Source organism: Apis cerana, linkage group LG6 (assembly GCF_029169275.1).
Source record: "Apis cerana isolate GH-2021 linkage group LG6, AcerK_1.0, whole genome shotgun sequence".
Lineage (NCBI taxonomy): Eukaryota > Metazoa > Arthropoda > Insecta > Hymenoptera > Apidae > Apis > Apis cerana.
In genome coordinates, this window is record NC_083857.1 from 8,126,526 (window position 1) to 8,150,350 (window position 23,825).

At 41.0% G+C, this 23,825-nt stretch overlaps 1 protein-coding gene and 1 long non-coding RNA gene across 2 annotated transcripts in view; one reads left to right on the plus strand and one right to left on the minus strand.

Moving 5' to 3' along the window:
- LOC107993804 (RNA-binding protein MEX3B) overlaps window positions 1–23,825 on the minus strand; it is a 56,338-nt gene that overhangs the window by 18,193 nt on the left and 14,320 nt on the right. The window lies entirely within an intron of this gene.
- LOC107993805 (uncharacterized) lies at window positions 96–1,410 on the plus strand. The gene is made up of 2 exons (XR_009830113.1): window positions 96–309; window positions 417–1,410. It is a non-coding gene; the product is annotated as an uncharacterized LOC107993805 (long non-coding RNA).

Here is a 23,825-nt window from a genome sequence, read left to right on the forward strand (position 1 = left end):
CGATCAAAGGCTAGTCTCTCGTTTTCTCTCTTTCTCTCTTTCGTCATTTTCTCTCTGCAGATGAGATTCGTTCTCAAGGGAGCAAATAAAATGGCGTGAGATAAGTTATCCACTCTTTTGGTTTAAACAGTAGTCAACGCTTAGTACTTTTCCCTTATTTTTCGATCTATAGGTAGACTTTCTTCGTCTTGGGCTTTTTACCGATATTTCATACCCATCTATCTGACAATGTACCCCTATTTTCATTGGATCTGTCTTGAAGAAACCGATGAAATTCAACGCTATGAAACGACGTTCCCATCGTGAAAGGTTCAAAATGAGATGCCTTTTCTTTATGTGACGCGACCTGCTGTTTCGTTTTTATCCCTTTTCTCTTTGTTACTCGAACCTATTCTAAGTAATTTTTATGTACACAGGTTGATGAATAAGGGGTGCACATGCAGTACATCTGACGAGATGTTCAACCCTCTGGGAACGCAAATCCATCAAAGGTAATGTATCAGTGAATAGAACAGATACATATTCAAGAAAGATTGACGAGGAACGTATGATTCAAATAATATTTATTTAATTTATTTTTTAATGAAATGCTAAATGTAATGTATGTATGAATGATTGAATGATTGAAACTGAAAATATTATCAATGAGGATACTTATAACTTTGTATGCGATACAAAGTTATGATTTTAAAGAATAAAATGTGTTTATGTAAAGACAATTGAAAGAATATTCTTTTCAATTGAATATGTCAAAAAGAAGGAAGCATCGATGCATAGATGAGACATTTTACCGAATGGTTGCTGAATATCTAACTTATATAATGTGTTAGAGCTTTTAAGATATTGGATACCTGATTGACATCGAGTCATAAAGTAATTCGATTGGATGACTTTCAAATTATTTGAGCAACTTAGTCGGATAGCTTTCATAATGCACGTATTATTACGTCAATCTTCAGTGAATGTAACTAATAAAACTATTAAATATTCCGAAACCGGTAGATAATATTAAGAGACGAATGATTCATTCAATTTTAATTTCTCCATGATCTAAGTTTTACCATTCGATCATTCATTTTTTAATAATTCTGACGACATAAAGTAAGATTTAATATTGCGTTTTAAAAATCGCAAAAAAAAATTGAAAATAGAAATTTTTCTTAATTGCTATTTTCATTTCTAGTTAACTATCTGCCGATTTTCTAATCTTTACCCAATTTCCAATTTCGAATCTAACTAATTAATCTTTCATTAATTTCATAATATTCTTTGAATTTTAATTTCATAAATTCTTTGAATTCTAATTTCTTAATTCACTGATAGTTTTAATTTTTCATTTTTTAGCTTCATAATTTCATTATTATCTTCTCCATCTCAATCCATTAAATTCTGATTTTCTAATAACAAAAACAATTTGTCTTTATTTATACTCCTAAAATTCTTCCATCCTCTTAATTAATCAACAATCCTAATAATAATCAACAATTAATCCCCTATAACTTTACTACTTTGACAAATCAATCCACCCAAATGATAGTAACCAACATTTGATGGACTCGTTTAAAGTAAACAACTTTTCCAATGCGCGAGAAGTTCGCGTTAAGCGTAATGCGTCTAACGTGCGCCTCGGACAACGCGTTGATATGCGCGCCGCGTATACGTGTCGCCGGTAAAAAGCGCGTGCGACTTATACGCGATCGACAAACATAGAAATTACGGATATAAATCGAGTACGGAGCGATTCCACGCAAACGGTTGGGACACGAAGCAAGAAAACATCGACGCGTATTCGTTCGTCCGTTCGTCGAGCAGAAATTACGCTCGAGGAGGAGGCGAAGAGGCCACGAGCGCGGTGGATTTTAGATGCGTTCCCTGATCGCATGCTTCGGCTAGAGAAAACTGCGCGTAACCTGAACGAAGGGAAGTCCAGCCGGTATACGGCGCACGTAAAACGTACGCACGCGATTTCCTGAGAGGCGAGCATGCGCAAAAACCGTGAGGAGCTCCGCGTAATTTGTATACGCCAAGTTTACGTTGAAACGCGATAAAAAGTGCCGCGTAATTTACGCGGCGGGGTTATTCTGCCAACGTTGGGATTAATCGTTGGTTTTGCCTGGCTACCCACGTTACTAACACCCGCCAACGTGTATCCTTCGATGAATTCCCTGTTTCGATTACTACTCGACGCGTCATTCGTTCGGCGTGAACACTAAGGTGGCATATTTCACAGCTTGGAATTAGGTGGACGGTTAACTGAAGTAGGAATTTTTTTTTTTTTTAGTTATTTAAAAGATTATGAATTTGTAAATTTTTTTTTTATTATAGTATTATGTATTTACGAAATTTATTGTACATCGATCGATAAGTCCTGTAACTACAATATCGACGTATCTTACTTTACATGCTAACCTAAAAAATTTACATTTATGGAGATATTTTTTATAATTTGTGACAAACGTGAATAGAATAATTGAATTCTTGATTAACAAAAATTACTTGTCAAAATATTACATATAAAAAATTCAATATTGTTCCACAAAATTGGCTATACCAAAAACTTTCGAAAAATTTTCAACGAAAAACCGAAAATTTCTCAACTGTCAACATCAAAAGTATCATCAAGACATCAATCGTACTATCGATTGAAACCATTATATACAATCGCGCTATCTTGCGACTAAACTATACTTATATTGCGTTATACCATATAAGTCCGACCACGCCAGACACGCCTATACAACGGTATATAGAAATTTATACGACACGAACAAAAGTTACTGGCTGTATGCTGACGCAACTTTCCCTCCACCGGTGGCAAAAATACTCGAGGTAACGAAAATTAATTTCCTGCAAGATTTCGAGAGACGCAGGAGGCCTCGATTGAACGTAGAGAAACATTCCTGCGATGATGACGATTCCTCGTGACAGGTCTGCTGCAATTTACAACAATGTTCCCGTCGTGAAACCACCTCTGTCATTTGCCTGATGCTGAATGTCAGATATCGCGATTGCGGAATACCGATATCGACGCGACAGGGATATTTCGAGTTCGAAATAAAAAAAAAAACTCGGATGGCACCTTGCATGGACCGAGTCACGTGGACCGAGAATTTCCCGCGAGTCAAGGCTGAAACTCGCTTGAAACTTCGCGTCGAGAGATTCCTGCCATTACACGGCCAATTGACGAGATCACGTGTGAAAATGGAGATGACGGGCAGAAGAAATAGACTGACAACAAACATAGGTAGACGCGTTCGTCACGACACGGTTGACTCAGCGCGACTCGTTTTGTCCCTCGATCCGACTCTCCCCCCACAAGCCAACTATATGGAGTGGAGTCGACTCGGCGCATAAATAATCGTGCGAAAAAAAATTCAATCCAAGGGGCGCCTCGGATACGATGCCTTCGCTCGCGCGCGCGACTAGCATTTCCTGTTTCGACCCCTTAACCACCGATGGGTATAACTAATTACTTTCGCGTCCCTTTCTTTCTCTCTGTTTCTTTCTCTAGGCCGCGGCTGCGCTCGTTATTTATGCCCTCGAAACATTGCGCTAATAAATCTGGGGGAGGGTATGCGCCAAAGATAATTTGTATCGAAGAAGGGTGGACAGTAAAATACGAGGGTCGTTCGGTAACTAACGGCTGATTCGTTGCTAAATTTTTATCCCCTCGTTAGCCTCGCGTCGAGATCATATGCCTTTTGCTGTTTTATAAACAGCAGGGAAACATTTTTCGATATCGTCTTTGCTACTGAGAATATCAACTATATAACTCTCGATGGGAGAGTTGCGAAGTTGTAACGAAGTTGTTAAAAATTTAAGTAAAGCGCGCAAGTTAGGATAAAAATTCTTATCCATTTATATCCGTTAATCAACTTTGATACTTTTGCTATTTGCTTTATTGATGTAGTCTTCCTGTTATTATTTTTTTTAAGGCATACTGAAAAAGAAAATTCCGAAGAATTTTCTATGTTATTATGGATATAAATATAATAAATTACAAATGATTAAAACAGATGTTTAAATATTCCAGTTTAAATATTAATATCAAATAGTTTGATTAAATGGATTAATCGATGTACTTTTAATACATTGTGTAAACGAAGTGATGAAATTAATAGGGGAACTAATGGAACTAGTTCTTCTTAACAGGTTCGTGTTAAATCTAAGAACTGGTCGCATAGATCGTTAGCAAATGATGATAATTATAACATTATGTATCTACATATATTTCATCGTATTATACATGTATATGATCAATTGGCGAAAATTAATGTTAATTAAGATTTCTAAAATAGATATGTAATTAATGCGTATACTGGAACAGAAAAAATACAAACACAAACGTATAAATAATTATTAATTAACTACTATCATTATCGTGGAAAATTAATTCACGTGTTTCAAACATATCACAAACATACACATCAATCATAATTATACTACGTAATCTACATAATAATTTTTAATTCATTCTTTGCGCAATTAGAAAAAGGAAGAATAAAAGAAAAAAAAGAACGAAATCATATTGAATTCATATTCATAAATAAACATCGAGAATGCATTGTCTATACGTTGTTCGTATCTTTGAAAAAGAAGAAAACCGCAAAATTCACTACATAAATAATGCATAAACTTCGTGCAATGATTGCGAAAATCGTACGCACGCGTCAACAATGGGATCGAAGATCGCGATCGGTATTTGGATTCGCCTACTCCGCTACGATTTTGCAAAAATTTCGCCTCGCAAATCGTCCGTATTCTCGGAATCCAGCGACGCTGTTCGTGACCTAATGATGTAGAACGCGATACGCGTCTTATTTTACTTGGAAATCACCCTTAAGCTTGTAGGTACGCCGCAGAATCGGTAATCAGGTACGCAACTACCTGATCGGAACAGGCTTTAATCGCGTGTGTCAAATTAATACTTGTTACATCAGGAAAATCGTAAAAAATAACGAAAAAATCTTTTCCCAACCCAAGATTTCAATTACATATTCCATTATTATATTTTATTAAACGCAAATTTAAAATCGATTGAATTTTTAATTTAAATTCGATTTTTTTTTTTTTTACAGTCATTATCATCATCTGTCCTGTCGAGGACGAGAAAAGAAAGCGTTATTCTGTTGCGATAAAGAAACATTGACACAACCATCGAGAATATTTCTCGTACATTTCTTAAACTGGAACGAATCTGTGCGAAATAAAATATTCAGGCATGAATATATCGGCTCGAAAAGATTGAATTAAATTATCAAGTTTTCTATCGGTATCAACGTTGTTATCAACGTGTCAAAATGTATTTTAAAACCAATGGCAGTTTCGAAAGTAATCGTATCCAAAACGAAACGGTAACCCACGTAAACGAGATTTCGATCTTTTGCCGAGGTAGCAGCGAGTTCTTTATTCGTGGAATAAGGCCACGGGCATAATTATGTAACACGAAACTCACTTCTTTCATTTTTTTTTTCCCCTCTTCCTCCTCCTCCTCCTCCTTCTTTTTTTTATCATTTTTATTTTTACCCTAAAAAAGATCGAAGGAAGGAAGGCCGACGAAGATCGACGACAAGGCCGTGGCGCAACAATGTGACTTATTACTTTAACGATCGCCCGGTATATATGAATGAGGCGTGCAACGCGGCACGATAGCGGTTATCAGTGGTGCACGGTGGAGGGGAGGTGACGAGCAAGAGGCAACGCGAAACGAACGAAAGCGGAGAAGATGAACGAACGCGGCCGGTGGAACGAAACTCGTGGGCTTTGAACGAATTTACTATCGTAAAAGCACGCCACTATATACTACGCGTCGTCGACCAACGTTAACGGTGGAGATTACGTTCGTTGTTCATTCAGTTTCATGCGAAACTCGTCGAATATTACGCTTCGTTGATCTCCGCGTTTAAAAACCGCCTTCTCATTAGAATATTTTCAGATTAAATTAATCTGAAACCGTATAATCGAAAGGTTTTAGATTATATATCGGAGATGGCAGAGATTTTACGTTTTGACAATTTTTGCTTTAATAGGTTTATAGCGAGTAGGTTGAAAGATGAATTTTTTTCTTTAAATATGAACAGGTTAGGTTAACCTAACAAAATTGTTGTGCAACTGAAAAGTTTACGTTATAGACGCAATTTTATCGTTCCGGACGATTAGTTTTATGTAATCTTGGTAATTTTAATCACTTCACTAAGTAAATTGAAAAATATATTATAAAATATGAGAGATTAACCTTGTTTTCAGGTAAAAAGTTTACGTTATAATCCCAATCTTTTTATTGTTCTAAATGACCAGTTTTATATAATCCTGATAATTTTAATCAACTTACTGAAGCAAATTGAAAACTTTTCAAATAATGAGAAAGAAAGATATCTTTTTATTAAAAAGAAAAAAATAAATGCGAACGCGGCCAGATATCGTGGCCATTATAATAAAAATAACATTGAAAAATAAACATAGACATATAAAAAAAAAAAAGAAAGAATAATTCGACTGGTTTATATAAATCACGATTTTTCTTCTCTGTAATATTCGTGAATACAGCTGTGGTAAATCTGACCTGAAATGTTCGCCTGCAAAATATATACATATACATTGTAACAAGACCATTCCACCACTTCTTTCAATTAGTCTTCGAAACTTCGAAAGAGCATCGAACGAAATCGCACCTGCCGAAGTTTACGGCCACGATAATGGAGATTTTCACCACGGAGGCCGACGCGGTGTGCTTTACATGTCGGCCCTCGTTACGAAAACTGGAACGTCGTTACCGAGCAGAACGCTTCAATTCCTCGCGCTCCAAATAACTTTTCGTCTTAAGCGTGCCTCCTCGCCATCTCTCCTTTCTCTCTCTCTCTCTCTCTCTCTCCCCCTCTCCTCCTTTCCTCTCTTCGCCGGAGTGCGCCGGTGTTCTCGATTCCAGCCGGGCGTCGATGCATGCGACGATCTCTCGATCGATCCATCGATCGAGGTTCGAAGCGTGACTGGATACAGTATACGTGCTATTTTATAAGTGAGGTTGTTATTTGTTTGCAACAGCCGATATTAAGTACCTTGGTGTTATTTGCGGGAGGAATATATGGATTTATGTGGGGCGTGAATCATCTAATGTCAATGGAGCATGAAATTATTAGGTAATTATCCATATAGATGATTGACTGGGAAATTGAATTCACAGTGATATAAGCGGTCGCTAATGGTACCGATAATAAATAATATTGTATAATGGAACATGTTTTATTATTATTTCGTGCATCGTCGTACGCAAGAATATATATATATATATGTGATAGGATAATAATTGATTTTAAAGTAACGTTTGAATTAGCCGCGATACGAATGGTCTTTCTCTTCTTTTTCTGGCCGCATAAACAAGTCCTGGGAGGATAGTAACTGTTAAGCTAGCACTCGATTATTATAAAACATGGCTCTAAATGGATGCCAAGTTGGAATGCTCGACGACTATTCTTCATTTTATGTGAAACACATGGGGACCGTGTCACCGTTGGGAATTTCCAACAAATCTTTGTCCCCTTATTTCACATCCAAATTTTACCCTAAACGAGTACAAAAGATTTCGGGTCTACAAAATTTCATTCCCCAACGCATATATCATTTTTCAAGCCATCGTCTTTTCAACATTATTTCAACGGTCCATCTTGATCCACTTCCATTTCTGTAGTAGAAACTTTTCCACCACATTCTTGAGAAGAATATAACTTTCTTTAAGGAAAAAAAATCGAAGCTCGATCCAAACCAATCGTTCCAACTCTACGTCATTCTACATCATCCTCCTTTCAGAAAAGGAGTGGAAATCTTGGCGCCTCTTGTTTCTCGTCACGAACAGACGAAAGTATCGTTGACCCGCGCGATTATCAAACGCGTCCGGCGCGAGATAGCGACCCGAGTGAGTTCTAGGAGCAATTGGGGAAAATACGGCAATACGTAGAAAGTGGTCGCGTGGGTGAGTCGAATCCCGGGTCGAATCATGGTCTCGCGCCACGACCCACGCCGGGTGTTCCGAATGAAATTTCAGCGGCGTTCAGCGCTCCTCGAGGAGGAGCTCGTCTTAAGTTATACGATGTAGGTCCATTCATTCGGGGAGCACATATAAAAAAAAAGGGGGGGGAAGGAGAGAGTGAAAAAGAAGATAGAGGGAAAAAAAAGCGGGGCGAACCTTAAAATGCCAAAGCACCGCGAGGTGAAAGGTTCATCTAAATAAACCGTACCTTTTACTTTCCTCCACAAAAACCTTACTGAAATGTGGGTCACCCGTAAAACTCGATTCCGCGTTTAAAAAAACTGTAACCCCGGCTTGCTTGCTCGCAGAGCTCTCTTTTAATAAAAGGAAATTGTTTCACCGAGAATACGCAGCGCGGTGTAAGGATGTGTACATTCGGGTATAAATACTTGTGTACTTCTTCTCTCCCGTATTTATCTCTCTTTAAATGGATGGTAAGCATTTTCTCCTTTTTTTTTTTTTTAAAAATAAATTTAAATTTGCGGCAGATCCTTGAGGAAATTCAAACTACTTAACTCTCGCGTTAATAGAACGTCTCTTATATAAACAATATTTCAAAAATATATCATTAAGCAGATACGACGTAGTTCATTAATTTCCGAGCAAAAACGACGTGGAATCGAGGGACGTAGAAAATCGCGTTGTATATAAAAATTAATAATTTTTCCAAAGTAAGAAGAAAATCGAGGGAATACGGGAATTCTCCAACGACGTAACGTCTCAACTCCCAAACACTAACTTCGTTTCCCTTCGTTTCAAGCGTCGTTTGCTCAAGTTAAACAGAATTCCACGAAAATTCACCGGCTTATCGCTTATACACCTGACACTAGGGCTCGTTTTCCTCTTGCGCGTACGCATGGCTCGCCATTGGAACGTCCCGTGGAACACGTCTAAGCACGGTGTTATCGGCTGTTACGCGGTGATACCTAGAAATATTATAGGGATCCCTAGGAGGAGCACGCATGCGCCGAGAGCCGCATAAGCGTTCGAGGAAGGCTTCTTTTCTCGCGATCGTCCCTCTTTTTTTACCTTCTTTCCTTTTCTTTCCTTTCCTTCTTTTTCCAAGCCACTATCATCGTGACTCATCCAGAAAAGTTCGAGTGGTACATCGCACAGGCTTGAGAAACGACAGACTGGAAAAGAAACTAGTTTTCCCGCGGCGGATCGATCCGCGAACGAGCCAGAGGGAAATCTCGAGGAACCGGACACAAACACGTTCGCCTCGCCCCGAGCTCACCATCGTTCACGCCTGTTATATTATCGGAACCCCTGCGTTCGTGATCGAACGAGCACCAGTGATTTTTCTTTCCCGCGGATAAAGCGATTTCCTCCGGCGATTTCTGTCGTCGTTCGCCCATTTTCAATAAATTGCATGCACCCCGACTAAGCGTCGTTCGCCTTTATTGCAACCGTACATTTCACCCGTGTTTCCAATTCGTGATTCTCGTGTAAAGTTGATCGATTTTATTTCGATTTTATTACGCCCTGATGAATATTAAGATAATTGCAGCAGCAGATCTACGATTGGCAAACATCTGACGATGTTTATATTTTCAACAATAATTGATAGAATTGGATTCGTTATTAGCAAAATAATGGTAAATTTGTGAAAATTTTTTAGAAAAGAATAATGATCGTCCTTACTTTTGAAATTAATTAATAACGCGTGAACTTCGAAGCATGTTTCCAAAGCATGAATGAAATAACAATGTACGTACTGATACATGTATTTCTGAACAAGTTGCCAAAACATTTAACAAACGTTTCCCTATCGGAACGTTCGAAACAACGCGCGACAAAAGAACCGTCTCACCATTGTTAGGCCGATACACTATTTCGATATTATTCCTTTTTTTCAAACTGCCACGTTTATCGTGCTCGTGGAGGATGCGATAATTCTCTGCTGCGATAACGCTGCATAAATATCGGAAACGAAATTGGCGGTAATGATTTCCAATTTCATACAGTTCTATCTACCTTCCAAGCAATATCGATAAATATTGATATTTTCTGCGACGTGTCGATCTCTCGTAACCAAATAAGAATTATCTTATTATTCGCGAGAAATTTCATCAATATTTATATATCGACGAATTTCGAGGGATACGATTAATTCGTCGATTTTCAAATTGTCAAAGAGATTATTATCGAGGAGACAATCAGAAGGGAATGAAAATTGTCACGAAAAATCGGTAAGAAATCTCGTCTGGGAGGATAATTATTGGAGGAAGTCGCCGAAAGCGAAGCAACGTTGTTTATAGCAACGACGAGACGTTCGAAAAATCGAATTAATTCGTGTACAGGGGTCGGGTCGGTTGAAACGTTTCAAAGGCCCAACCCTCGTTGTCGTCAACCCAACTGACGATCCCTCGTGGAAACACGCACACTCGAGAGAGAGAAAGAGAGAGAGAGAAAGAGGGAGGGAGAGGGAGAGGGGACACGCGTGGCTTATCGATCACTCGCAGAAACGAGAACCCTCGTGAAACAACCGCCGACCGGTGTTTCCAGTCCGAGATATTGACCTAACAGTGAATCATCCGGTGACTATACATCACGATTATTATACAATAGTCGTCCAGTCGCGACCGTTTTTCGTGCTCGGTTTGCGGCGAACAGCTGAGAGGATCTCGTCTTGGAATAAACCTGGGGGGAGGGGGAGAGGATCGCCTGCAGGGGAGAATCGTGGATCGATATGAATGAGAGAAGATCTCATGGATCTGTTCCATGAGAACCAGGGGGGGGATTTCGTGGTGGCGAGAAAACTAGTTTTAAACGGAGAAACTGGTTAGTTTCTGGCCGAGGAGGAGATGTGAACATCGTGAAAATCACTTGTAGCTATTAATTCGATACTTCGATAGATGTAGCTGCGATCCATTTGCATTTGATAACTTCAGCTTGAGATTTTACTTTGTGGGAAAATCCGGCCAAGTAATTTTAATCCGATCATTGATCTTTGGTTTCAATTAAAAAGAAAAAAATATATTAGTTATTAAGTTTGCGTTTCTATTCTGTTTCAAATGAAAGTAAGTAAAAAGTAAGTAATTGTTCTCCCTCTCTTGAGAGAAAAATCCTTTCGTTCCTCTGTTAAGGTTAATGCAAATTAACCATCACTGTTATATACATTTTCAACACCTACGACTAAAATAGGAAAAAGTGCAGACTCGTCGTAAAATGAATATGCATAGTAGTCGCTTTATACCTCGTAAAATAAACAATATGCACGTATAATCTAAACCGCAATAAAAACAGAACGTGGCAGAAATGCACCGCCGCATTTTCTTTACGTCGCGTCACTCAAGTTCACAGTTATAATAAAACTCGAGGGGAGGGGAGGGGAGGGGAGAGGGAAATATATAAACGGGAGTAAAAGCTAAATCTAATCTAATCTTTTGTATTCGATGAAAAATATTGTATATTCGATATTCCATAAAAGAAAAGAAAATCGGTGGTCATTCCTTTTAATTCAGAAAAATAACAACACAAGTGCAAAACAATTATTTTGCAAGAGGAGAGGAAAATCAATTTTACTCAGATAAATTTAATCAAATAAACGGAACAAAGCGGTTTCTTATCACAATAATTCATTCATTTTCGAATCGTATATATTACTCACAAAGATATGTTGTTGTCAGCTAACTGTTATTAAAATAACAAATCATTACTACAATAGACATTTTCATAAAATTATATAATTGTACAAACAACCTTTCGAACGAAATTTAACTAAAAAAAACTTCAATTTATTATATACAAATTCTGTATAATATTTTTATTTTTTTTTATTACTATTTTTGTTATTTAAATTCGCGAGAAGAGAAATTTATATACAAAAAAAAAAAGAGAGAAAATCGGTTTGAAAACAAATGGGACTAGAGTTATTTACGCGATAACGAGAAGAATAATGGGGCAGATGCAGTCGAAATTGCAATTGATACACGGGTGTTTCGTAATTACGTCTCGATGATTAACATTCGAAACGTCTGCTCACGGCCGATAATTAATTGACGATTGTTTGTGCAGGACGTAACGACCGCCGTGAAATCGCGCGTTGCTCTTCGCACGGATATACGTCGCGTATATCTCTCGAGCGTACGATAAGCCGTGTGACGTGGTGGTGTTTTCATTGTTCTTTCCATTCACCCGATCCATTATACGAGAGAGAGAGGAGGAGGAGGTGGGGGAGGAGGAGGAGGGGTGGAAGTCGCGGCCGATCGTGCAGCCGCCCGCCGGACATCGAGGGCAAACGTCGAATCAAAAGTTCATCCGTCGTTGTCGTCGAACCAGCGGCGTGCTTCTTAATTTTTCAGCTATTTTTAGAAACGTTTGATTGATAATGGCCACGCCACTTATATGCACACGTATTCCACAACACGTGAATCCGTGTCGTATCGATCTATACAACAGAAATATATCCTTTCATTAAACGAACGAGCATACACTTCGATAACATCGTTATCTTTCGTTGATTAAATATTGTAATTGAGATATTTGATAGCATAGCTTATTTTTTCACTCTTCTACGCGAGTGAAGAAGTTATTAGAATTCTCGGTTTATTTTCATCGACCGTGTTATTTGTTTCGATGTTTCCCCTTTTCCAAAATTAAAAGTATATCGTATATCATTTTCATGCGCCAGTTTCATTTATTTCGATGATATGCGTTAAATTAATTACAAAGCAAAAGGGAAATGGAAAGAAGAAATGGATTGAAATATCGAAACGTCCAAGTCCAGTTGAGACAAGAGAGACAGGAGAAAGCTAAACTCCCCTTAAGCGTGGTCTTATAAATCAAAAAGGTATTAGATATCAATCACGCAATCTTCGATCATTTATATCACTCGTCGAGACATTTCGAATCGTCGTTCTGCGAGACACCACTTTCGCGAAGGGACGAGTGCACGATTTCGTGCGAGTGCGGCAACCTCGACATTTTCTATGACACGAGGGTCGGGGCTTTCCACAGTCATCGGTCTTCTTCGCTCGGCCCTTTCTTTCTTTCTTTATTTCCTTACCCTTCGAACAACGTACGATCGATATTCGAGACATGCTCGGTGCATGCTCGTACCATTGGCTCCACAAAAGATTAGCGGATACCGTGCCCCCTCTCGCTCGTTACCATGGGAACGTCATCGAAAGTTTGCTCCTTCTCTTTCGTTGAATCGGAAATAACTAGCCGAAAGCGAGAGTGGGAACTAGGGAACTAGGGAAAATTCGAACGTGGGCGGCGATAGAGGCCGCTCAACGGGAGGATCTTGACCCGTTGAGAGAATTAGGTAGGTTTCGAGAATATTTCTGGCTAAGTTTGAATGCGAGGAAAACTTTCCTCGTTCTTTGCTTCAAACTTGTAACTGATATACTACATTGCTTTCATTCTCTCTTCTCTTTAAATATATATATCTGACTGTACATAAATATAAATCTGCTCCGTACGTGGCGCTCGTTTTATCGAATTTCAATAAAATTACATTATTCTCCCATTACCTTATTTTTCTAAAGATTTATTTAAAAAAAAAATCTTTTTATTCGAGACGAAGAATCGAGATGCCGGATTAAACAAACGATTTACGGTATCTCTTCGATCAAACATTAACCGAATTAATCATACACACAAATCGAAAACGCAATGCCATACGAAAATACGTGCGCGAACAAGGCAAACACATCCATAACGCACGGTTATTCCAACCTATTTCCAAATTGATTCCACGTTATTAAACCAGGTAACAATAAATACTCGTAAGCCCCGCCGGTATGATTTCCAAATACCAGCGGGGGTTGAACGATTAACAACGGACAAAATCCACCGACAATCCACCAATAATATATAATGGTACCGGATTAACGGATTTCCCGTGACCATTGTGCCCACTACAAACGGATTTAAAGTTTGGCCGGAGGCTTTCAAGCTTCAAGATGATGAAACCGAACCAAGAAGCTTCTCTCATCTTCTCGTATCGAACCGTGTCCCCGACTTCCATGTCGGAGAATCTCTCTCTCCCTCTCCCTCTCTCTCTCTCTCTCTCTCTCTCTCTCTCTCTCTCTCTCTCTCTCTCTCTCTCTCTCTCTCTCTCTCTCTCTCTCTCTCTCTCTCGCATTCTGATAATTTTGTTTTGGCAAGCTGCACGTTTGAAAGCATCGTGGCCAATTGTACAGGCCCGTACAAAAGCGTTATACCGTTGCTCGCGCAGCCGGAGGAGAGACCCCCTCTTTGTCCAGGAATTTTTCTAAAGGCAGGCACCGTGCCGGGAGCAAGGATAAATACCTGAAAAGAGAGAGCGCACCGGATCCGGAGGAGATCTCAGGTTGGCCAATTTCGTCTGTCAACCGGGCACAATTGAATCTGTATACCTATCCGGTACACAAAGAGGGATTCGTCACGAATTACTTGGAGCAGCACCGGTTCCAATCCTGGAAAAACGCTTGAATAAATTTTCTCTCGCCGAAGAGAGAGAGAGAAAGAGAGAGAGAGAGACAGAGATAGAGAAAGAGAGATAAAGAGAAAGAGAGAATTTCATTTTTTTTTCTTCTTCTTCTCCTCCTTCCTGTTGTAAAGACTCTTTCAGTTATGAATAGATCTTTTTAATATTTATATATATTTATATATATATATAAATTTTATGAATTTTTATAATTTATTTTTTGATATTTAATTATTACTAACCTCTAAAATTTCATTTTTAGTAACAAACGTATATATATATATATGCATTTAATTCATAAATAATAATCGTAGAATCTCGCTATCTGTTTTCGCTCGCTAATCGTACCAATCCAGAAAGATTTATAGAAAGTTAAGACACAATAAGGAGGATTCATAAATAACTTGGCTTAATTGAATTTTATAGTAACCTTGTATTAATGGAGAAGCTTCGTGCGAATTAATGGTGGTGCAATGATAATGGAGAAAATTGGCGTATATAATTAAACGTCGAATAAAAAAACAAATTACGCATTCCCGAGCAATGTGAAAATAAATTTTTGACTATTAATAATCCACCGGTAAATATCTATCATTTGCATCTGCAAAGTGTTGCGAATGATGATAATAAAAAAAAAAAAGAAGAAAAAAAAATCTCTCAACTTCGTAATAAACACACGTGCTCTCACTCCTCGCATCACCATCACTTTTGATCGATGAACCAATCCAAATGATGACGATACCTACAGCACACTGCAACTAGAAAATCCAAACCGTTTCAAAAACAATGGAGTTTCCGGTTCGATCCGTATACCTGGCTTTTCCTTGCGCGGGCAAAAAGCTGTTGCACAACCGAGCCACAAGCTTTCCAATGTTGAACAAATCTTTCACATTCCTTCCCCGCGCATCATCGTCGTTTCCGTAACATAATCCATCGCAACTTATACACACCGCTTTAAAAGCGGTTACTTCTACATGGACCAATTTTTCGCCGCTCTTCCCCGCCTCGTCCTTTGTTTAAAATTAAAGGGAGCGATATAACACGATATCCAAAAGTCCGTTGCACCGTGCGTGCTTTTTGTAAACAGAGGGCTTTCGCTTTTTTCCCGCCCGTGCTAAATTAAAAATTCGGCTTGAATTCGCGGCGCATCTCGCGTGATTTTTCGTCCACGGACCCCGGCAGGCAGGCAGGCAGGCAGGCAGGCAAAGCAGGCAGGCAGGCAAAGCAGGCAGGCAGGCAGGCAAGCAGGCAGGCAGACAGGCAGGCAGGCGCAGCACACTCTCTCTCTCAATTGCAGCTGCGGACTGCACCGGATGTTTTGGCGATGACGGTTAGCTTCAACGATTTCCTCTGACACGCTCGCTCGCTCGTACGCTCGCGCCACGCGACTCGCTCGACAAAAACTCGAGCCGCGAATCTTACTCGAATTAGGGATTAAAATGTACGAGGAGATTAATGGAATTCGCTTCGAATTTATTCCTCGAACAGTATTAAATCGTTTGAGGAAGTTTGTAAATACGTGCTCTGTAAAAAGATTGTTCATATTACTCTTCGTGTATATAATTTTTGTTAGTAAAATTTATTTATAGCTTGGAATATTATGGAGATATAATCGAGGTGTTGAAAGTTATTAAAGTTATTATGTTCCACTTTGTGTTATAGGTATCTTTATTAACTTACTGTTTCTGTTTCTCAAAATATCTTCAAATCTTTTAATTTTCCCTTAAAAAATGTAAATTTTATTCATCTGCAAATGTTGTAACGTGGTCTAAATATAATATTTCTTTGAATTTTAAAAATTATCTATTATCTGTGCGACTGAAAATACGGTATTGAAAACATTTTATAAAACTCTCTTGTTAGAAATAATACATATATATATATTGCGTAACATGAAGAACTCTATTAAGATTTTGAAAACTTTCAGAACATCCGGTACCTTTATTTTCCTACGAGTTATATCCTTTTCTAAAATAAATAAATTTAAACTACCGACTGTACGTATATTTATTTCTTCCCACAATTCTTCCTACATGAAGTCGTCTAAAACGCGCTTCTTGTTTCCTTAACCAATCCAAAGAATTTAAACAAATAAGGGAAATCTCAATAATAAGAAATGTTCAGAGCGTGTTCCCAAAAAAGTGAGACGAATCATTTAAATATTTTATTTATCACGATACAACATCCTACGAAATACGACACATAAATAAAACGAAACGCAATCCAAAAAAGAAAAGAAAAAAAGCCCAAAAGCCCCTATTTAAAATCTCAATTTTCCGGAGGAAAAATCAAAGAAAGAATCGAAGTGGAATCGATCGATCGACGCGGCATCATGATCGCGGTCACCCCTCATTAAACACGAGCCGCGAGGACTCGAAGCGAAGCGAAAAACGGGCGTGCGAAATCTCGATGGCAAAGGAGCCGATCGAATAGATCCGAGCCGCGAGATCGGCGAAATCGGTAACAGTCCCGGCACGCAGCCTCGAAAAGCCTTGAACGCGTTTATCCTTGAGTTCCTTGCGAAACAGTCCGTCGCGGTGCCACGGTTTTGACCGGCGCAAACATTCGTACACGCGAATGCTCGTGCTCGCACCGTATTCACCGGCATCGAACCGACGTGACTCGCCAAGGGGTCGGGAGACAAATTACCCGGCTCTTCGTGCACGAAACCACGCCTGGAACAACGGCTCTACACACGCGGCGCATCGCGTCACGCGTGAAAATACCTTCTTCTTCGACGTCGTCGTATCAGCGCGGCTGTATTTATGTCGCGACTATCGATTCATTGCCCGCGCCAACGGCGACACGATGCATTCGCGTAAAAGCGACAAAATGACGACATGTAACGCAGGGGTTTGTCGAATTTTGATAAACCTTTGAAACATTTTGCCGAACTTGTTCAAATGGATCTGTCGTTGGATTGGATAAGAAATGGATAAGAGATAAGGTGAAACAACTTGAAATTTCTGAATGAAGTTAAATTTCCTGCGAATTTTTGGAATCTGCACTGGAATTATTAGCAAATTCTACGGATGATCGCGTTCAATTGGATACGATTATTCAACGTATTTTAAGGTATATATAGAATTCATAATGGAGACTGGAAATGTACAATTTGTCATCGATCAAGATTATCGAATTTTGTTCGATAATTGCGATAATATATAAGGAATTCAATTTTCGACTAAATTTTCGAATAAAAGTTTGCGGTTTGTGGCCACGATTATCATCGAGTTTTTCAGAAAATTATAACACTCCTCCCCCTAAAAATTCGAGATTGAAACAGGTGATAAAGGGTCCGGTTCGGTTGAATAGAAACATCGATCTTGGTGAATTCTTTGAACGGACCACCGCAGGGAATAGTTTGACAAAGAAGTCGACGCCTCCTGGAGTGCGAGAAGACTAACAACAAGATGGAAGCGAGTGTGCACGCATCGTCCAAGAATATCGAAACCGAGTGCGTTTTTCGGCTTCCCCCTCCTTCACCGCGAGATTCATCATTATCGCGGATTCGAACACGGACGATTTTTCTCCTTCTAACTCGTGAAATAAATTTTTACGATCGATATTAAAATCGTTGTGGGTGGCGTCATAGCGTTTCGCAATAATGACGTGAATCTTGGATAAATCGTGTCGATTTCATTGAACAATGACACCGATACATCTATGCGCACACCGCATATATATATATACATCGATACAAGTTTTGCGATACAATCGGTGTTACACGCAACGATTGTCTACATACTGAAATTTCATTCATTCGTGTATTTGTGATGTAATAAATCGTATATTCGTTCTGACACGGTTCTGGGATATCGATTGACGGTCGTGAATGGAGACTAGGTCGCGTCAGCGGCCGACCAATTCTATTATTCAAAGTTTCCTGCTATTTATTTACGTGTATATCGCTCGCATGCTCGCCCTTTGACACGCCGATCCTCTTGTCGAAACAGTGTAATTTACCGGATAATCACCGAACCAAAATTATTTCTCATATTCGTGTATTTTATAAAATATATTAGAGATAGTATCGTTTAACCAATATTTATCAATCCGACGATTTTAGAACGGAACAATTTTGAAACGGTTTTGCGTAGACACGAGAGGTAAGGCAGGTCAATTCGGCAGAAAGTAATAATGCCGCGAAAATGTATCCACGGAAACGGGTTGATACATTGTTCCTCTCAAAACTAGCACAACGATTCGACGATATCTCGAAACTAATAACGCAAGAAAAATGTTCTGCTTCCATCGAACGACGAGTCAATGAATCTCTCGATATATCGAGTTAATTACGATTTTATTTCCTTGCTCGTCGATGTAAAAAATTGGAAAGAAACGAGACATTCGCGAAGAAAACGCGCACATTCTACAATTTTCTCATCCCGCGCATTCCTCTCAATTTCATTAATCCTTCGTTATTCAGCATAAGAGGTTCAAAGCATCCCGAAACAGCTGTTGGCAAAAAGCAGCGGAGAAAAATACCGGCATTAGGAGTTGGTCTCGGCCTTCGAGAATCGGTAGCCGAAATTCCGGATGGAGGTTCGCCCGTGGGATTCCACGGATTCCGCGCCGCGGGAGGGGGGCGATAATCTCGCAAATTTCATTCCTAAAATGGGTCCACGAGCGAACAAAGGCGGAGGCAGCGAGCGAGAAGGCCCCGCTGCGGAAAAAGAGCGGCCGCGTGGCGTCGACCGAAGCGTGCACGCTGGAATCCGAAGACGTTCCCCGGCACACAGCCACGCGTGGACGCGTGCACACGCACACGAATATCGGTTTATCGCCGCGATGGGGGCGACGACGCCGCGGAGAAACGAGAACGACCCATACCGCGCGACACACGCGGCGGCGTATCCGCCGGGAGGCGAGAGCGCATTTGGATTCGAAGTTTTTTTTATTTTCGATCGAATTTTTTATTTTCAGAAATAAATTTGTAAATATTAGAAATAATTGATTTTACGATTGATTTGCAAAGGTTAAATCTGCTTGACCGAACCAGAAATCGTAGCAAGTGGTGAAAAAGTCGACCAACATTTGCTATTGAACGTCGTAACTAGTTTCTAGTAATATGAACTGCTTATCATCTTCTGGTGGATTAAGTTTCGTTTCTTTTTTTTTAAATTTGCCCCCGAACTACGAATCCATAATAATCGCGTACACGATTGGACGAGTCGTGATCTCAAGGCAGGCCACATTGCAGCGAACAACTTCTTCTTATTCTTTTCTTATTCTCGTTCTGCAATCGCAATTACCTCGACCGTACCGTGACCGATCAAAGACACGACGACGAACGCTTCTCAAATCCAAGAAACCGAGTGTATCGATCGATCCAAATGAACAATCCAAAAAAAAAAGAAAGAAAAAAAGAAAAGATTATAAATAAGAAAAAGGAAGAAATAACACGTTTCATTTGTACAGGCCAAAGCTACGCTCTCTCTGTAAACGTGTTATCGTATGTCGTTCGGTTCCGCCGCCATCGTCGTGATCGTCGGTATCGTCTTATTCTTCGAGGCGTACAACTACGAAGAAGAGGACGACGGAAGGCGTGTGTTGCACAGGAGAGAGGATTCCAGCCGAAGAAGGGCCGTTCTGCCCCGCACATCCCACCCGTGGTTTCCGCCGGCCTTGGAGCCACTGAACCACTCCGTGGTTCAACGATTCGACGAGCCCAGTGGTGCTCAACCGACCTCGTCCTTCTCTTCGCCCGCCGCGCTTAGTTCCCCGGTTTACACGCGACATGGTAATGAACGAGTGGAAGAAATAAGAAAAAAAGGAGGGGGAAAAATGGAAGAGAAAAGAAAAAGTGGAAAAAGAAGAGAGAAAAGGGAGAGAACAACAGAGCCTGTGCGCGGCCAAGTGATAGCACGGAGATGGAAAGGGCTCTCTGATAGCGGGATTGTTGTGAGAAGATAAGGCCCTCGTATAAAGCGCCGGCTAAGTCCGGATTTTTGCCTTTGCTTTCTTTTCAAGTCCCGACCATTTCGTACCACCTACGCTCGCCAAACGAGAAAAGAGAGCGAAGGTACGAGCAGATAGGAATCATAATTTCAAGCTTGGAAAGGTGGTACGCGCAGCCTACGTCTCCTTCGGTTTCGTTTTTCGCACGGTTTGTTGCGCCGACAGTGTCTGCGCAAAGACGCAAGGAGAGGAGCCGAGAAAGCACGTGTGCAACGCACGCCGATCCGCGGACCGAAACGGGGAGGGGGCTCGGATATTTTCTAATAATACTCGGCGAGTGTAAGAAACGCTTAAACGATGCCGATGAAAAATTTGTTAAATCTTTGTTAAAGCAAATTTGAGCGTCGATCAATTCGAACGAATACCGTGTACGATTAACCTTTTTAACAACCGTTTGAGGTTAGGGACGACTACCTCTCCCCAATTCGTCTATAATTTTCCCAATTCTAAAGAAATTCCTTAGAAACTCGATTAGTTAGATGTAATGGAAGAAGAAAGGTGTATACGTTTTGTATACATTCTATATATATATATATCGAATAAAATTGAAATTATTTTTATCTACCCAACTTTTTATTTTTGCCGATAGATGTCACCGACTACTACCAACTTTACAAAAACTAACAAATTAACGCGAGCTGATTGGACCACTTGGAAGTAAAATTGTCGAGAAGAAAGAGAAGTCTTATACATACAAGAATGTCCAAGTTGTTCAAAGGTCAATTGTGCACTGCGTGCACACCTCTGTAGATCTATCGAACATCTCGTCGCCATCGGCTGGCCGAACGAGCGAGAGAGAGAGAGCGAGAGACCGAGCCGTTCCGTCGCTGGAACGGGTTTAGATTAACGCGTTGTTAAGTGACCGGATAAGTGAGCCACGCTGAAATGTACTGACTCCTTGTAAATCGGCCCGAGCTTCTCAGAAACCGGAGCCCAACGAACGACGCAGCAACTAATACCGCGAACGGAGAGAAAGAGAGAAAGACAGAAAGAGGCTTAGAAAAAGCAAAAAAGAGGAAGAGAGAGAGAGAGAGAAAAGCAACTGCCACAACGAGCTTTCGAATTCAACGCACGACCCGGACACCTTCCGTTCCTTCGTCCTGCCATCATCGCGTCTCTCTCTCCGCGCAGCCAATGACCGGCCCTCATGGCAAATACGCCACCTAATTTTTTTCTCGCTTTCTAACTAAGCCTTTCAGTCATCGGGCAGGAAGTGGGCATATATTTATATATATATATATATATAATGCGTATATATATGCGTACACGACACGCCGTTCCACGACCAAAGAGGATTTTACCCCGGCCGCGGTGCACGCGCGCCTACGTGTTCTTTGCCGCCGAAGAATTCTGTTTCCACGGAACGCCACGCTATTGGCGCTATTGCCGCCGCCTCGCCACCAATATCTGATACGCGCGCACCCGCGAGCCTTCGCGAAACGTGCGAACGACACGCGTCGCCGACCGCCAACTACTTTATATTCAATTTTTGGTTCCGTGTATGGAAGCGTGGAGATACGTACGTAGAATCGTTGAGGTAGAATTTCTTTCCTTCATAAAAGGTTAATGAATCTTGCGATATCTTCGACTCTACTCGCGTTCCTCGATCGAGGAAGGGAGAAAAAAGATTATTATATTTCGCGAATTTGGCAAGGAGAATTTTTTTCTTCAATTGGATGTATATTATTGGTAGACAATACGATACGAGATCGCGTTATAGGATGAACTCGTGAATTTTTCACCCTTCAGGATGGTGTATGGTTGCAGTATTTCACAAGTCGCTCGAGGACAAGTTCCTCCAAGCCGCGTTTCGCAGGCCGGAAGAATATTTCCAGTTTGGATCGAGAAGACTTCGGGCCAGTTCCATACACAAACGTTTCGAACGGTTCGTAAACCTTCGTGAGACAGGTATACATCCTCGTGTAGTCCCGAGGGATCGGCGAGATGAGGTCGGATCCGCAAGACACGGGCCATCTTCGAGTACCCTCGTCATGGAATAATCCCATAAACTCTCGTCCTGCCGAACCGACCTGGCCAACACTACACGAACGAAAGGAACAGTCCCGGCGGCCTGACCTTCTTCCATCTCTACGATTTGTCGCTTTCTACGTTTCCCAACCGTCCAATAGGTGTATATACATGTACACACGAGTGTGTGTGTATCCTCGAGACGAGAGATCGTGCCGATCCACCGATCGATCGAATCAAACCGAACGAGCAGCGCCCATCCTCGAGCATACGCACACACCGAGTGTCCAGCCTCGAATATATTACCACGCAAACCGTTTCGAAAAAGAAAATACGACCTGCCCGAGATAACATCTTCCAATCGACTTAATTATCCTCGACACCTGCGAAGGAAAGCCTCCCACAACTGTCTCCCTTTCATCGCCATAAAATTAATTTAATATATATATATTAAGATTCATTTTTATCTCGTTATTACGATTCTCTTTCTCGCGGATTTATCCCAGCTTGACGTTGACAAAAGACGGGCAAAAATCGCGTGTCGCAGGTGCGCACCAACGCTCAGGGGTCCCGAAGTACGGAGCAGCACCTCTCTCCGGCGAGAGAGATGCACCTGCAGGCCGGAGTGTGTGCGAGGGAGGTTCGGTAGGAGGCCGACGACTCTCGCACGAACCAGCACCGTCTTACAGAAGAACGAAGAAGAAGAGAAGGAGGAGAAGAAACAGAAGAAGAAGAGGAAGAAAATAAAAAGACGGAGGATGCAGACACAAATAGATTGCAAAAACATAATAATAGAGAAAGAGAAAGAGCGTGACGGGGTGGGATGGCGAACGAGGGGAGGGACAGACAGAGTGGGAGAGCAGCAATGGGTGGAAGAGAAGAGGAGAGGCACACGAGACGCTTTGTCTCAAGGCGAGCTGCTCTCCTTCTTCGTGGCGGCTCTTCAAAAAGATCGGACAAAGGAACGACGAAACGAACGCGAGAGCCGGGGCCCAGAAACAGGCCGTTTCGCGACCAGTTTGAGAACCCCTTTCACTCGTCCGCGACCTCTTTGTCTACGCGCGCAACACGCTCGGATCCCTCGGATACACACGCGTCCGTGGAGGATCTCTCTCCTCGCAGCCTATTAGGAGTCGTTATCATTTCACCTCGTCCAGAGAGGAGGAGCGCAGCGTGGTGCCCGTAACACGCGCACGCATCCACCATGGGGAAAAGAGAAGAAGAGGCGCGTGAAATTTTGGACACGGCGGCCATCGTCTTTCGTCGTCTCTCTTGTCTTCCTTCCTTTCGGCGCCGAACACCGACCGAGACGATGTCCCATGATTTATACGCGTCCGGAGAAAGATTCTTGAACCTTCCACGCTTCGGCGTTTCATAAATCGACCGACGTTCCGGGAAGCAGAAACGAGTACCCGGAACACGGGTCATTTTTGTGCGTTAATTGTGGAATTTGGA